Below are 14,671 nucleotides of genomic sequence, written 5' to 3'. Positions count from 1 at the left end.
TTGCGGAGAGGTCCAGAAACCTCTTGTGACCTTGGAGCAGGAGGACGGCAGCCAGATCGGCTTTGTTTACTTGTTGACTCACCAAAGTACTAAATGATTTTTGCAGCTGGGTCTCCCACAAACCTGGTGAGGCAAAACAAAACAAAACAAAACAAAACAAAAAAACCACCCAACCTGAGCCTCGAGCTCTGAATTTAAAAATACACTTGAGTATCATAGATGTGCAGTGCAGGCAGGGGCCTTGGCACTTGGGGGCTGCATCTGTGTCTCAAACGGAGGTTGGTATATAACATGGGTGCACAAATCCTCCCCTCATTATAAGCCTTTTGCAAAAGCTGGTGGCTTGATTTTCCAGCTGCAGAATTCAGAAGCAGCTCGCCATTTTGCTTATAATCACATCGGTGGGGAGAGCCTCTGGGGACCCCTAATCCTTAAGGAATGGGGACCCTTTCTCCATTACTCTGATGAATGCCTAAAATCCTAGCCACCCTGTCATTTAAAAGGTGAATGCTGTGTCTCTGGTCGAGGTAGTCACTTCCACATGAGTCTAAATTATCTGATGGGTTCTTGCTGATGAGGAGGAAATGGGGAGAAGCGGGCACCTGACGCTCAAGGCTGCAGAAATGGGGTGCCACAGGAGAAGTGAGAAGCCAATGGAAAAAGAGTCTCAAGGCAAAGTTCTCTGACTTCACACATTCCCCATGTGAACATCTCACGGCAAGAACTCAGCTGGCCTATCTAAACTTCTTCACAAACCAGCACTGCTTAACGTGTAAGATTTGAAAGAGGCCAGCGCCGTGGCTCAACAGGCTAATCCTCCGCCTTGCGGCGCTGGCACACTGGGTTCTAGTCCCGGTCGAGGCGCCGGATTCTGTCCCGGTTGCCCCTCTTCCAGGCCAGCTCTCTGCTGTGGCCCCAGAGTGCAGTGGAGGATGGCCCAAGTGCTTGGGCCCTGCACCCCATGGGAGACCAGGATAAGCACCTGGCTCCTGCCATCGGATCAGTGCGGTGCGCCGGCCACAGTGTGCCGGCCGTGGCGGCCATTGGAGGGTGAACCAACGGCAAAAGGAAGACCTTTCTCTCTGTCTCTCTCTCTCACTGTCCACTCTGCCTGTCAAAAAAATAAATTAAAAAAAAATGTGAAAGAGTTAGTTTGGAACACATGTAGACTCAGCTACAATATTATCACCGCCAACAGTTTTTATTATTGTATGTGCAACCTGTCATAAGCCGTATCTAAGAGCATCCTCCTGAATCCTATGAGTTGATGCCATTTTTATAACCCAATTTCTAGGAGAGGGAACTGAGCATTAGAGAAAGTAAAGCAGCTTCCCGGCATCACAGAACTGGTAAATGACAGCCAAGATTTGAAGTCAGGTCTATTCAGAACCCATGTTCTTGTCACTAAGCCTCCACAGTCCCCAGATTTGCTCTTGTGATTTATGCACAATTTTAGGCTTCAAGCCCCCCTGCCCCCAAGCCTTTGGTGTCGCCGGCTTCTGCCAGGATTTTGGCTCAGGGCAGTGTGGCTGGCTCCCATGCCAGTTTGGGTGAGGAGCACAGTCACAGTCGCCAGCAACCAGGGACGTTTCCAGCTGACTGTGTCCTGGCTGTTCCCGAGGAGGTGATATTCTGGAGACATGATTGACATCCCGCCAGGAAGGAGAGAAAAAGAGTTCCCTGAAAACCGGTCTGGTTCAAGAGAAGAGCACTGGCCAGGTCCCCGCAGGCAGCATCGACTGAAGCTCACTTTGTAGATCCGAAAAGCCTCTCCTCCCCTCCCACTGGGGCAGGGGGCTCCGGGACTCTTTTCATCTAGGCTCAGGCAAAAATCGAACACCTCTGTCCTTTCCCTCCGTCCTCACACTAGCGCTCAAGATCAATCAGATAGCACCTGCAGACTGACCAGTTGGCGGATCTACCACCTATTCTTGGTCACACATGACCTAGGAGTCGCGTGCACGAAGGTTAAAATAAATTCATAATGCAAACGGACTGAACATCTGCACCGTGCCCTACACTGAGCCGGGACACAGAACGGACTCAGATGGGGTCCTCATCTTAAACAGGGGCCAGCGAGGAATCCCCCCATGCACACAGCCAAGGAAGCCCTGTGGAAGACAAAGGTAAGGGGCACTTAGCTCTTCTCGGGGTGCAGGGAAGACTTGACCAGTGCTTCGTAAGGGACCCTGGTGCCAGCTGTTTAAGGTCTGGCGCTGAGTGGAAGTCCACGAGGAAGACAGAGGGAAAGAGGAAGTCATAGAGAGCATTTCTGGAAGGAGGTTCAGCAGGTACAAAGGCATGAAGAGGGGTGAGGGTGAGGTCTTGCCAGGTAACAGAAAAGGTCCATGTGCCAGGAAGAAGGGCGTGGGTGAGGAGGTGGAAGGGAAGTGAGGGAGGCATGACCAGAACGGGGTGCTACAGAGGAAGCAGTCACTTTCAGAAGATGGATGGCAGGAGGGTGGTGAGCTGAAGCGTGGAGACGCCTGGGTACCAGGGCAGATGCAGTGGGTGGTGAGGCGTCAGGGAGCAAGCAGGAAGACATGCTGAGCATCTGGGTGCACCTGACACCATGAACTCTCCAGGGAAAAGGGCAGAAGGAGAAGCACGGAGGCCAGCAACATGACCCTGGGAAACACTGGCTCGCGGGTCAAAGGAGCCACAGAAGGGGAGAACGGTCACTGTGCATGAGGCTTTGAGGGGCACTTCAAATGGTTCCTGGAAAAATGGAACTCCAAGACAGGCTTATTTGGGTGCAAAAAAAATTTTGAAATCTACGCATAGGAAGATCTTCCAAAAGTTCACGGAAAATGCATATTATGAAAAAAAAAAAACTATGCAGGAATTTCATTTTTTTGGCACCAAAACAAGTATCTTTGAGTTCCATCTTCCATGGACTTTTTGAAATCTTCTTGTATCCCAGACTCCACCCACCCTCTCCAAATTGTTTCTAGGAAGAAACAAAACAAATGATAAGCGAATTGCTTTCCTTCCATTTTCGTCTGCCCTTCTCACTCCTGCTTTCCTCCTTCCGGTCCCTCCTCTTCCTTCCCTGGCCTTTCCCTCTGCCAGAGGACCGCACCCCAGGGCATGCCTAGCCCAGAATCTGCCTAGGTTCAGCTGTCAGGGCCACCAGCATTAGATGGCACATCCTGGCCTGCCCAAGCTGGGCAACATGGAACAACACCCAACAAACTTGCCCTTGACCTTCTAGGACTGAGGTAATGGTCCTCAGCATCAATGACACCACGGCCTACTTCACCTTGGAAAACTAAGGAGCGCTGAGTCACCACCAAGCTTTGGAATTCCTCAGGCAGACTTTGTTCAGAAGAAAACCCAGAGGGTGCAACCCCAACCTGGACACAGTAAGCCCCCTACTCCACACCCAGCCCTTCGAAGGCCAACACAGCCAGGTCCATAGTGAACCTCAGGGGCAGCCCCTCCACTCTGCTCCAGAAACTGGGAAGAACCAGCATCCTGGGATGGGCTGTGAGCTCAGAGGGAGAACTCAACTCCGGCTGTGAAGCCTCTGGAGCCTCCTTCTCCATCAATACCCTCTGTCTTCTCATCTGTATTATGGGCATATCAACAGTGCAAGCTTATGGAAGGTCTAGCAGGGAGCCCAGCCGAGGACGGCTCCTCCAGTTAAGGCTGATGTAGTCGAAGGAACGCCATGCTGCTCTGGACCCCCTGGGCAGCCTTTCCTGGTTTCAGTCCTTCGGGCTCCTCCTCCTGTTGGTGGTCTCCTGGGTTCCCGTCCTCTTTTCCATCACTGTCACAGAGTAAGGTGCAATGAACTCTGTTGAGTAAATGCGCATGTGCCCAGCTGCAGGAATAAGGGCTGGGCAGCAATGGCAGGATCAAAGGGAGAGGATCCTGAACCCTGGAGGAGACTCAGGGCCGCCCTTCTTGAGTGCCTCACTGCGACTCCATGTTCAGAGAGCCTTGCTTTGTGTGGTTAGGAAATCCGGGCGGTTGGGACCATATGGACAGTGAGGGTCCGGTGGGGAGGGGGGGGGACTTACTCTTCCAGCATAAAACTGGCCCCAGGGACATTTCCCATGGGCTGCAGATGTGGCCCAGCACCCTCCTCTATGCCTTTACCAGAAATCTCCTCCTTTTGGGGCTTATGGAATCAGCTACCTCCGCCAGGGGAACTTGACTCATTGTGAGCTATGCCCGGCACTTGAACAAGTGTGTGCATGTGCTTGTGTGTGTGCAACCCACAAGTTCTACCTCCCTCCCCAGGGATCTCTCTTTGCACCTCCTGCCTGAACCATTCCTACCTTGAATGGTCACCACCAATAATTACATGAAACTCCCCAGAGTCTAAGCACTCTTGTAAGTGCTAGATCTATGACAGCTCATTTAATGTTCATAACAACCCAGATGGTGGATAGTGCTAGTGATTGCCCTTTAAGAGATGAGGAAATCATGGCCCAGAGATGTTAAGCAACTTCCCCAAGATCACACAGCTGTTAACAGCAGAGGCAGTTTCCAACCTAGGCAGTCTGACCTCAAAGTCTGTGCTTTTTACCCTCAACGTACCCAGCACCCTGAAACAGAAGGCCTGTCACCCTCAGAGTGCAGCCCCGCTTCCCAAACCCCCACCCCAGCATGGGACATTTCACCAAAATAGGACAGCCACACGTAGTGAGGGCGGGAGCCATCCATAAGGACACAGCGAGGAGCAGCTTCCTGGAGCAAGCCTGAATGGAGCCACCGTAGGAAACAGCCGTGCAGTCACAGCAGCTGGCATGTCAGCAAAGAGGCAGCCGGCTTGAAGCGAGGCTGCCTCTTCCCCTCACAGTCCGCATGGGGACAAGCTCTGCAAATAGTGGCCAGAGCCACGGGACTGGAGAAGAATCCTCATGTGCACAGCTTGGAGCGGACACACGCACGCACACACACACAGAACAGTCATCCATAGGAGCACTGTCTTTAAATAGAAAAGATAGCCTGAAATACACTCGGAGCGCGCGGGCGCTCACGCACACAGGCACACAAGGCCGGGGCCAGCGGAGCCACCGAGCGAAGGCTTCAGCTGTGCTGGTGGCAAGGGGAGGAAATCCAGTGCCCTGGCAGCTCCTGACTTTCAGTTCCTATTTAAAATGTCTGAATTGGGAGCATCGACAAGCTCCCAAATTAGCTTTTTAAATAGAAGCTGAGAGTTAAAGGAAAAGCGGCCGTGTCATGGGGGAAAAGCAAGCAAAATCCCGGCCAGGGCCGGGCCACAGGCAGAGGTGGGGGAAGGTGGTGCGGACAGGCGGTGCTGGAAAGATGGGATGGGCAGTGGGTGGGGAATGGGGTGGGGGGCATCTCTTGGGCAGAGGCTCCTCCAGCTGCCCCAGGAAGGGCCTTCCTTCTCCCCATCATTGACTGCTATTTGCTGGGTCACCTGGCAGAAGGGGAAGACTGAGAAACCAAAGCTGTGATGGCATAGACCAGAAGCCAGGTGTTTCATATTTTCCTTTGGATCTTCCAGACCCAAAGGAGGGAGCCATCTATGGACTTCAGTGAAACTACGGGACAAGATCCTGGGGGGATGTGGCAGGGAGAGATGGGGAGGGGGGGTGAGGTCTGAATGAGTGTCCTGGCTTCAAACAGGGCATCTGCGGCCCAAGAGGCCACAGTGGTCCTATTAGTTGACCCCTCCAGGGGAGAGAAGATGGCTCCAGTGAGACAGACCCAGCCCTTGAGCTACTTGCCACGACGCAGAGCAATGGTGGGAATGTATAGTTCAAATCCCGGCAGAAATAAAACATTGGGTTTTAACACTCTCAAGTTTGATGTGGAGTAGAGGGCACAAGAATAGGGCCCTCCTGCCACCTGCCCACCCAGAGTCCCAGGTGCCTTCTCCCAGGGGTCGGGTCTGCTGAGACTAGCAACTGTGTGAAAATCAGCCCTTGCCCAGAGGGGAAGGAGGAGGACGGTGGGAGAAGCGCCAGGGCCTTCCCTGAATTCTTCCCCTGTCTGCCAGGGAGTGGCAGTGTTGTTAATCATTATTACTGTATGCAAATCAGTATGCAAATCCCACACAGCTCTGGGACTCCTGGCAAATGCTAATGGGGCCCACGCCCACCTCCTGAAAGGCCAATTGTGCACCTTTCAGACTGATGGGCTCAAGGGGACTCTGGGGAGAACAAGAGAGCAGATGGATGAGGGGCTCCAAGCTGCCAGGGGTCCTCAAGGGCTCAGATCACCAGGCTTGCGCAGGAAACGGGGCTAGGAGTTCTCGCATGCCAGAAGTGCCTCTGGATCCCTAGAAGCTAGAAGCACCCTTGCCAGTTCATCCCGGCCGGCACCGCACTCTTGGGCTTGCCCAGCTCTCGGCCTCCACAGCACACACCTCTCCACAACCAGAGCTGGGATCGCTCAAGCCAAGCGACCAGTCCCTGCTGAGGCACGCTGCTGCCTCGCCTCCAGAGCGCCGGGCTGAGACATTGGAAAAGCCGGAGCCACGAGTCTGGACCAGGACTGCGCCCTCCACGCGCCGCCGAGCTGAGGGTGGGAGCCTTGGCCGGACAGCCGCACCTGTGGGCACAGGTCCACCTCCCTCTCCCTATCCCGGGTCGAAGCACTGGGCACTAGGGATTTCTGAGCATCAGGGAGGGTCCGAGGGGCAGGACCTACTCCAGGGAGAAAGGGGTCGGTTCCGGTGTGACGGCTTACGCTCCCAGGTCCAGACTCTTGGTTCTGGGCACTGGGTACACGTGGCGGGATAGGAGGGCGAGTCCCGACATCCCGGTGGTGCCCTGGGAGGGGAGCGCGGCTCTTACGTGGGGTAAAAGGTGGTGTGTCCCCTCCTGGGACCTCCGCAGCCCCGGCACTGGCAGCTGAGAGCCCCGGGTGAGCCGGGAACCTTGCGCGGTGGCAGGGTCCACCGAGCCAGGTGGCCCGTCTTGGCCTCCAGCAGGTGCTGCTGCCGCGTGGACAGCGGATGAGAAAGACACCCAGCTAGGTGCACACACAACCTTTGAGCACACTCGCCAGCGCTCCCTGCCACCACTCCCCGGGTCCCCAGCCACACACGCCCCCGAACTCACGCGCACGCCGCACTCCCCGCTGCTCGCCCAGCCCCCAGCCGAGCTCACCTTGCCACGCTCACCCCCGTGCCCACCCTCGCCGGCACACGCGCTCACACCCGCGTCGGCACACTCCGCCACCTCCAGGCACACCCTAGGATTCCTCCACTCGCCGGGGAGACGCGCCGGGCTCGGCCTCGTCTCCCCGCCCCCCCGGCCCCCGCTTACGCGCGCGCCCCTCTACACACACACACACACACACACCCGCGCGCCCAGTCACTCCCCCTCGCACGCCCTCGCCCCGGGCACCCTCCCGCGGCCAGGCTCCGGGTCCTCCTCCTCGCTTCCTCCGCTGCCTGGCGGCTCGGCGCTCTCCGGCGGGGCCTGGGGCCGCTCGGCCGGCGGGGATCGGAGGGAGCCGAGGGCGCAGCCTCGCCGCCTCCGCCGGACTCCGCTCTCCGCCCCGCCCGCGCCGCGCCCCCACCGCCTCCTCGGGAGAGGGGGCCTGGGGAAAGGCAGCCCTCGGCCGGCCGGGCTCCGCTCCGCGCGGCGCCGGTGGTGGCGGCGGCTGCAGGGAGCGAGCGAGGGAGCCCGCGAGCCCGCGAGCCCGCGAGCGGAGTGGCGAAGCGGGGAGGGGACGCGCTGCCAAGCGGGGCTGGAGCGGCGGCGGCGGCGGCGGCGGCGGCGCGGGAGGGAGGGCCCCACGGACGGACGGACGCACGAACCGATCGAGCGAGGGAGGGCGCGAGCAAGACTTCGCCGGCGAGGAGGAGCTCTGCGAGCGGCGGCTGCTGGGCGCTTCCCCGCGCGCCTGGGCGCTCGGCGCCTCCGCGGCCCCCAGCTCGCGGCCGCAGCTCCCTCGCGCGCGCGGGGCGCGGGGCCTGGGGCTGGCTTCGCCGAAGGTAAGAAGGACGCGACCAAGCTCTCTGGAGCCAGCAAGTGCGAGGAGCGCGTCTCCCACGCCTGTTGCTCCAGCTGCCCACGCGGCACCCTCCCACTCCCGCGCCCGGGTGGGTGGGCGCTGGGTCGCCGGAAGGATTGGGGGTGGGGCCGGGGCCGTGGGGCGCAGGCAGCCGGCCCGGGGGTGTCGGTTCGCTCCGGCTGAGAAGCCACCTCCAGGCGGCGGAGGGGCTCTGAGAGGTTTGGGGGTGGGGGTGTGAACCCCTGCCCTCTTTCCATTGGCCGACCTGGCCTCGGGGTGCCCGCGGCGGTGCCCTGGGCTCCGCTGCAGGTGGCGGCGGCGGCTTGCTCCAGCCCCGCTGTTCCGGAGAGGAGAAGGAGAGCAATGGCTGAGTGGAAGGAAGCCGGGGGCGGTTTGGGGCGCTTCGCAAAGTTCTCCAGCCCGGCGAGCTTGGCCGTGTGCCTCCCAGAGGCTGGGGCCGGCGCCTGCGGTCCTCCCCGACGCCGCGTGCACGCCGGCCAGTTCTGGGGCAGGTCTCCAAGGGACCCCGGAGGCCGCCTCGGCCCTGGGGAGGGGGTTTCAAAGACAACTTTGCGAGGTGCTTACACTTGGGGCGGCGGGCAGAAAGGTTTGGACAGAGAAGTTACCTGGAATCAACTAAATTCCTGCGCTTGCTTAGTGTGGACGTTGGAGACAAGTCCACAGTGCTCTTTCGCCCGGGGAGCCCCTGATGATAAGGCAGCAACAGGCTGAGGTTGCAGACCCCAGGATCTTAGAGCAGAGGGAGGGCGCTGCGTCTTTCCTAAGAGAGCACGAGGTGAACTTTCTTGGGGCCCTAGGCACAAGTGATGTTGCTAAGCCCCAGCTTGCGCGGCCGTGTTTTGCATGAATGTACGTGATGGTTTAATTTATGCCTTCTTGACCGTTACTTCAAGGGAGCCTGGATGTTTGATGTCTATAGAAAGGCTGCTGGGCGTGCGTGAATTCCACGCAAAGCGTGTGTACATCTCCCCATGTGGACAACTGGCGCTGGGAGGGGAGTCGATGTTTCTCTTTTTCCTTGTCACTGTTTGAAAGCAACAAGATGCAATACTCAAGGGACCCTCAGCAGAAGGTTAGCAGTGTGTACCCAGCTGTAGGAAAGGAGTTTGGGAAAGTGTGTGTGTGTGTGTGTGTCTCCTGGGCCTGTGGCCCACCGATCCACAACTTGCTTCATGATGTCAATTTTATGCCTGCCTACCCAAATCCTGTGGACACAGAAGAAACCCCCAGGGCCATGGGAAGCCTCTGCTGCCCCCAGACCAGCCCCTTTCTGGGATAAGGGACGCCATGCAATGTGAGATTGTGGGAAGTCCGTTTCCAGATGCTCTCCCCTGAGGTCATTGAAGGGCAGACCTTGCTGACATGACACTTTTGCTGCGTGTGACACTTTTCCTGCCTCGCGTCCATGCTCAGGGTAGGTGTCCGACCCCAGGACGGGCTGTCTGATCACTTTTTGGCCCTCTGCTCCCCGAACAGAAGCTCTTTAATAGTTGACTCGCTGCAGCAGAGGAAGATGGGCTTCCCATTTGCAGTACTGTTTGCCTCTGTCATTTCGGAGCTCACCTGTTTGGAAGGTCTCTTCCTCAGCTTCCCTCCCCCCTCCTCTTTCCCACTGTCAAACTCTTCTGCCAAAAACAAAAATAGCTTCTGATTTTTCATTTGTAAGGCGTCCACGTCCTAGTAAAACCTTGGCATCTGAGGCATGTGCAGTGCCATTGGCTGGAAATGGGGCCGCACTGTTGTGCCTGTTGCAGGAATTCACAGTCAGGCCGGCTCCGGGAGGTGTCGGTGCCTGTCAGGGCCGAGTGCTGTGACAGGAGCCATGGAGAAGCCCTACTTGAATCGGGTCAGGCCTGTGTGGATGTGTGGTAGGCACGGCCAGTGTGGCCTTGGGCATGGTATCCTGTTCAAACTCCAGGTGCTCTCTTTCTCACACAGGCACACACACACAGAATCTTGATGGGGCAGTTGCCCTGCTTTGGGTACCTTTTCCAAGGGGGACAGGTTCTGAGCCTCTGGAGACAGCCTGGTGCCTGCCTGGCCCTCTTTAGAGAGATTGTGCTGGATTGATGCTTGAGGCAAAGCTTTGGCCTTGGGACCAGAGAACTTGACGATAAAGAAGAGATTTCTTTTGCCTTCTCCTTGTGTTCTCAAGTATCCCTATGTCAGTCGTGTGTTAAACACTCAGGGCCCTTGGAGAGAAGGAGATTGGTGGAGAGGAGGGGCTGGGGCTCAGCTTGGCAGGGGCAGGTTATGGCATTGAGACAGGACTCGGGCTGGAGCAGCCCCCGAGAATGGCCTAGGAAGGGCGTCCTCCGGTTGGGGCACAGGGTGCCTGCTGAGTCAGCACTCTCTTGCTCTTTGCCACTTGACGCCTTCAAGATGTGTGACTGTGGGCCCCATTCGGGACACCGCAGGATTGTAAAGGCAGAGGTCCAGGGCCCAGCATCTGGGAGCCTGGCCCCCTCTACTCCCCAGAAGGATAGGGTTCTGTGGTTTGGGCAAGGCCTTGGATTGCCCTGGGTTCCAAGTACTGCAGGTAACATGCCCAGTTCTGCAATGCCCAGAATTCCCTTTGCTGAGAAGAGGTGCAGGCCGACTCCATCCACACAGCAACCAGCCCAGATACTGCCCACCTTGCATGGGCAACTATCATGACGAGGGCTCCGTGAGACCGGAGCTATAGCCTTGATGTCCTGGATCCAGCAGAATCAGGGATCATTTGAACTAGAAGGTTCCTTGCCACTTTCTTGTCCAGTTCCCTCATTTTACAGATGATGGCCCAAGGCCCAGAGGGTGACAGTGATTTGCTTTCACAAGTTCAGGATCGATTGGAAACTGGAATGCAAGGCCTCCTGAGCCCTTGCTCCTGGCTGCCTGGGGAAGGCGGTAAGCGGAGTCTCTGTAGCCTGCTCTGTTCTCTCCGGAACATCAGTACTTGGCTATACATAGATCGGGAAAGCCATTCGGCATGGAGCTGATCGGTGGTCTCTCTGAAAATCATCAGCTGCTGTATCCCTATGGAGGTAGCCACTTGGAAGGAAGCTCTCTGAGTTTCCCTCTCCTTACCTGTAACCTGCGTGCAGGAATGCCCACATCTTAGGGTTCTTATGGAAGTACATTAAATGTGAGTAAAAGGTACCTAGGACAGTGCCCAGAGTATTGTCAGTGCTTACTAAACATTAATTACGCCCGAATTGCAATCATCAGTGACAGATGTTCAAATCGGGAGCTTGCTTTCCCAATTTCCCTTGCCCCATGAAAATTCAAGCTGAGTGTGTGCTGAGGCACTATAACATCTCCTGGTCCTAAAGAGGCATAATTAGCTATAAGGGTAAATTTCTTTTCTTTTTTTTTTTTTTTTTGCCAGGCAGAGTTAGACAGTGAGAGAGAGAGAGACAGAGAGAAAGGTCTTCCTTCCGTTGGTTCACTCCCCTAAAGGCTGCTACCACCAGCGCTGCACTGATCTGAAGCCAGGAGCAGGGTACTTCCTCCCAGTCTCCCATGAGGGTGCAGGGCCCAAGCACTTGGGCCACCCTCCACTGCACTCCCGGGCCACAGCAGAGAGCTGGACTGGAAGAGGAGCAACCGGGACTAGTACCCGGCGCCCCTGCAACAGGCGGAAGATTAGCCAAGTAAGCCACTGCACTGGCTGGGTTCTTAAAGATAAAATGCAAGACATGTTCCACGCACCATGGACTTGCATTCTTTCCCCACTCCCCTTGGTTCCCAGAATCAAGAGTTGATCAGGTCTGTGTTTTTCTATTCTCTGAGTGGCGACACTTACAGGAAATGCCACTGTCATTTCTGCTGTCTCTGTGGCATCTCAATCAACCTTCCCTCATCAGATCAGAGGGACCTGTAAAGCATTTCCTGCCGCAGATGGAGGATACTCAGGGAGAGATCAACTCCCCGAGAACACCTGAGGATACAGTCAGAGCAGACACTCGGGTGGGAGTCTTCTGATTCAGACCCGTCTCCAGAGGTTACTGTCTGTTTGGCGTGAGAATGTTCACCCTTGACAGCCCCCGAAATACAAGAGCATAGCATGGATTAAATTTGATGGGATGCAAATAGTATCTATTAAGCTGGGGTTCCCGGTCAGAGCACCCCCTGATGAAATACCTTGTGCTACCTTGGAGGTCATGAGACAGAAGTTGAGGCCTCATGGCCTTTGCTCTTTTTTTTTTTTTTTTGTCATTTTTAAAGATTTATTTTATTTATTTGAAAGGCAGAGTTACAGAAAGAGAGAGACGTATATATCTTCCATCTGCTGCTTCACTCCCTAAGTGGCTGCAACAGCCAAGGGTGGCTCAGGCCAAAGCCGGAAGCCAGGATCAATTTCCAGGTCTCCAACATGGGTGCAGAAGCCCAAGCACTTGGGCCGTCCTCTGCTGCTTTCCCAGGCGTGTTAGCAGGGAGCTGGATCGGAAGTGGAGCAGCAGGGACTTGAATAGCACCCATATGTGGCTTATCCCGCTACGCCACAACACCGGCCCCAAGGCCTTTGCTCTTAAAGAGCTTAGTCCAGGATGGGGACAAGCCAGGGAGTGGCTGGTTGCGTTCTTGAATCCTCAGTGAGACTGCCTGGGTTTGCATCTCTTACAACACTCTCGAGACCATCATTACAATGCCTCATGCTGCAAAGCCAGACCGCCAGTGGTGTGTAGCCACGGGACTGCATGTCGGGTCTGCTGGGATGCTCCACGGAGCCTGCAGCACCGGGCCTGACATACAGTCAGTCCTCAGGAAGCTGCCTGAGGCAGAAGCCTTGCTCTGCTGCTTTGGAGTCATCAGATGGCTACACATCACCTTACTTTTCCTTATCCACGAAATGGGGCACACAATGCACTCTTCTTCCTAGGACTGCTGTGAGGATTAAATGAGATATCTGTGGCAGACGGCGCCATGCCTGGCAGAGTAAGTGTTCCGCAGTTGTTAGCCATTGTTGCTGATACGCTGTGGATGGAGCATCTGTAATCCTGGACAGAGGGTGGCAGGGGCTAGAGCAGAGGGGCAGCCCACAGGGAGGAGACCGTCTCACAGTGAGGAGAGGAAGAGGCATGCCTCGAGAGGAGACCCCGCCAGGAAGGGTGAAAGGGGAGCATAGTCCTAGCAGGAGGGGGAATGGTCCAGAGGCAGACACCCCAGGGGCTGTCATTGAGCCAGTCCTTGGCCCTGCACTGGAGGCCGGGATGCATGCATGGGCTCCTGGGCTGGCATGTTAAGCCAGGATCCATTTGTGGACCAAAGGAATACGGACTTTGTTTTGTAGGCTGTGGGGCAAAACACAACTTGAACCTTGCTCTGGGGAGATTATTCTGAGCAGCAAGGGTTTCAGGGGATAAGGAAAAACTAGGTGGCGAGTGAGTGTGGGGGCCAGCAGGCCAGTGGGAAGGGGCCCTGAGGGAGTCTGCCTTCACAGAGGCAGTAAGAGTGACCGTTCCCTGACTTGAAGGCTCTGTGGCTGGAACAGTGAAAAGGCTGATCAAGGTGACGGGCCTGGGGTTAGGGATGCTGTGAGCCAAAAATGAAGAACAGCTTTTTGCAAGGAGATAGCTTCTGTTTAAGCCTGTCTGGCTTCAGAGGCATCAAGGTGGAAAAGTCCAGTGGCAGCTCAGGAGCCAGAGGAGGCAGAGATCTGGAAACCCTGGAAGAGCTGGGAGTCGGAGACCGTGAAGCAGGGTTACGGGGTGAGATGAAGCTCAAATCCTGTTACAAGTTTTAGTGTAACAGAGGGGGAAAGCCAAGACTCACCTCTGTTTTATTTATTTAAACCCAGACTCAGGCCAACTGGATTCCAGAGGATCCCAGTATTTCCCAGTTGGGATTTGTGCTGTGTGATCCCTTTAGGATGAGTGAGAGGAGCGTGCCAGCCCCAAACTATTTCCCATTGCTGTTGCGTGTGTTTCTGTGTCTCCACATGCCTTCCCACAGATGGCACACATTTGGGGAGTGCAGAGTCATTTCACTACCATCTTCAAAACGTAACTCTGTTTCCCAAAGCCAAATATAATTCTCTGTGCCATTGTGCCTTGCATCCATGCAGGGGGTGGTGAAGTGTAGACAGTGTGGTTCAGAGAGCTGTGGGGGAAGGGACAAGGTGGTCCGGCTCTGGAGGAATGTCCCCAGGGTGGAGTGGAGACTAGGTGAGAGGCTGGCATGGCAAGGAGTAGTGTTGCATAACCACAGGGGGCCATGGCGGGTGGGCAAATGGTGGTGGGCGAGGACTCTATGGATGGCAGTGAACGTGGATCACTTCCTTTTGGGGAGGGAGAGACAACGTGTGGACAGCAGTGAATCCAGAACCTCTTCACCAATGGGAAGAAAGCCTTCCTAGCCTTAGTCTTTCCCATGTCTTCCCACCATGGCTTGGAGAGGTGCACTTGGACATCTGGTTGCTGGAGTGAGGAGTGGCCCAAGTGTCCTGCAGAGTAGGAGCACTCTGCCAGGGACATCCTTCTTTGTGGGAGTTGGGGACAGAGCATCACTAAGCCCCAAGCCTCCTGTGGTCACCTGCAGTCTCAAGGAATGTTCCAGACAAGGGCCACTCCCTCCTCATCTGGGTAGAATGAAAGGAACGCACTTACCTGATCTCCCTCATCCACACCCCATTACTGATTACCCTGGTGGATGAAGAGTGAAATAAAAATTAGCATGTTTACCCCACTTTTAAATTCGTTTAATGAGAACTCATTTACCC

Source organism: Lepus europaeus, chromosome 5 (genome assembly GCF_033115175.1).
Source record: "Lepus europaeus isolate LE1 chromosome 5, mLepTim1.pri, whole genome shotgun sequence".
Classification (NCBI taxonomy): Eukaryota; Metazoa; Chordata; class Mammalia; order Lagomorpha; family Leporidae; genus Lepus; species Lepus europaeus.
This window is presented reverse-complemented; position numbering follows the sequence as displayed.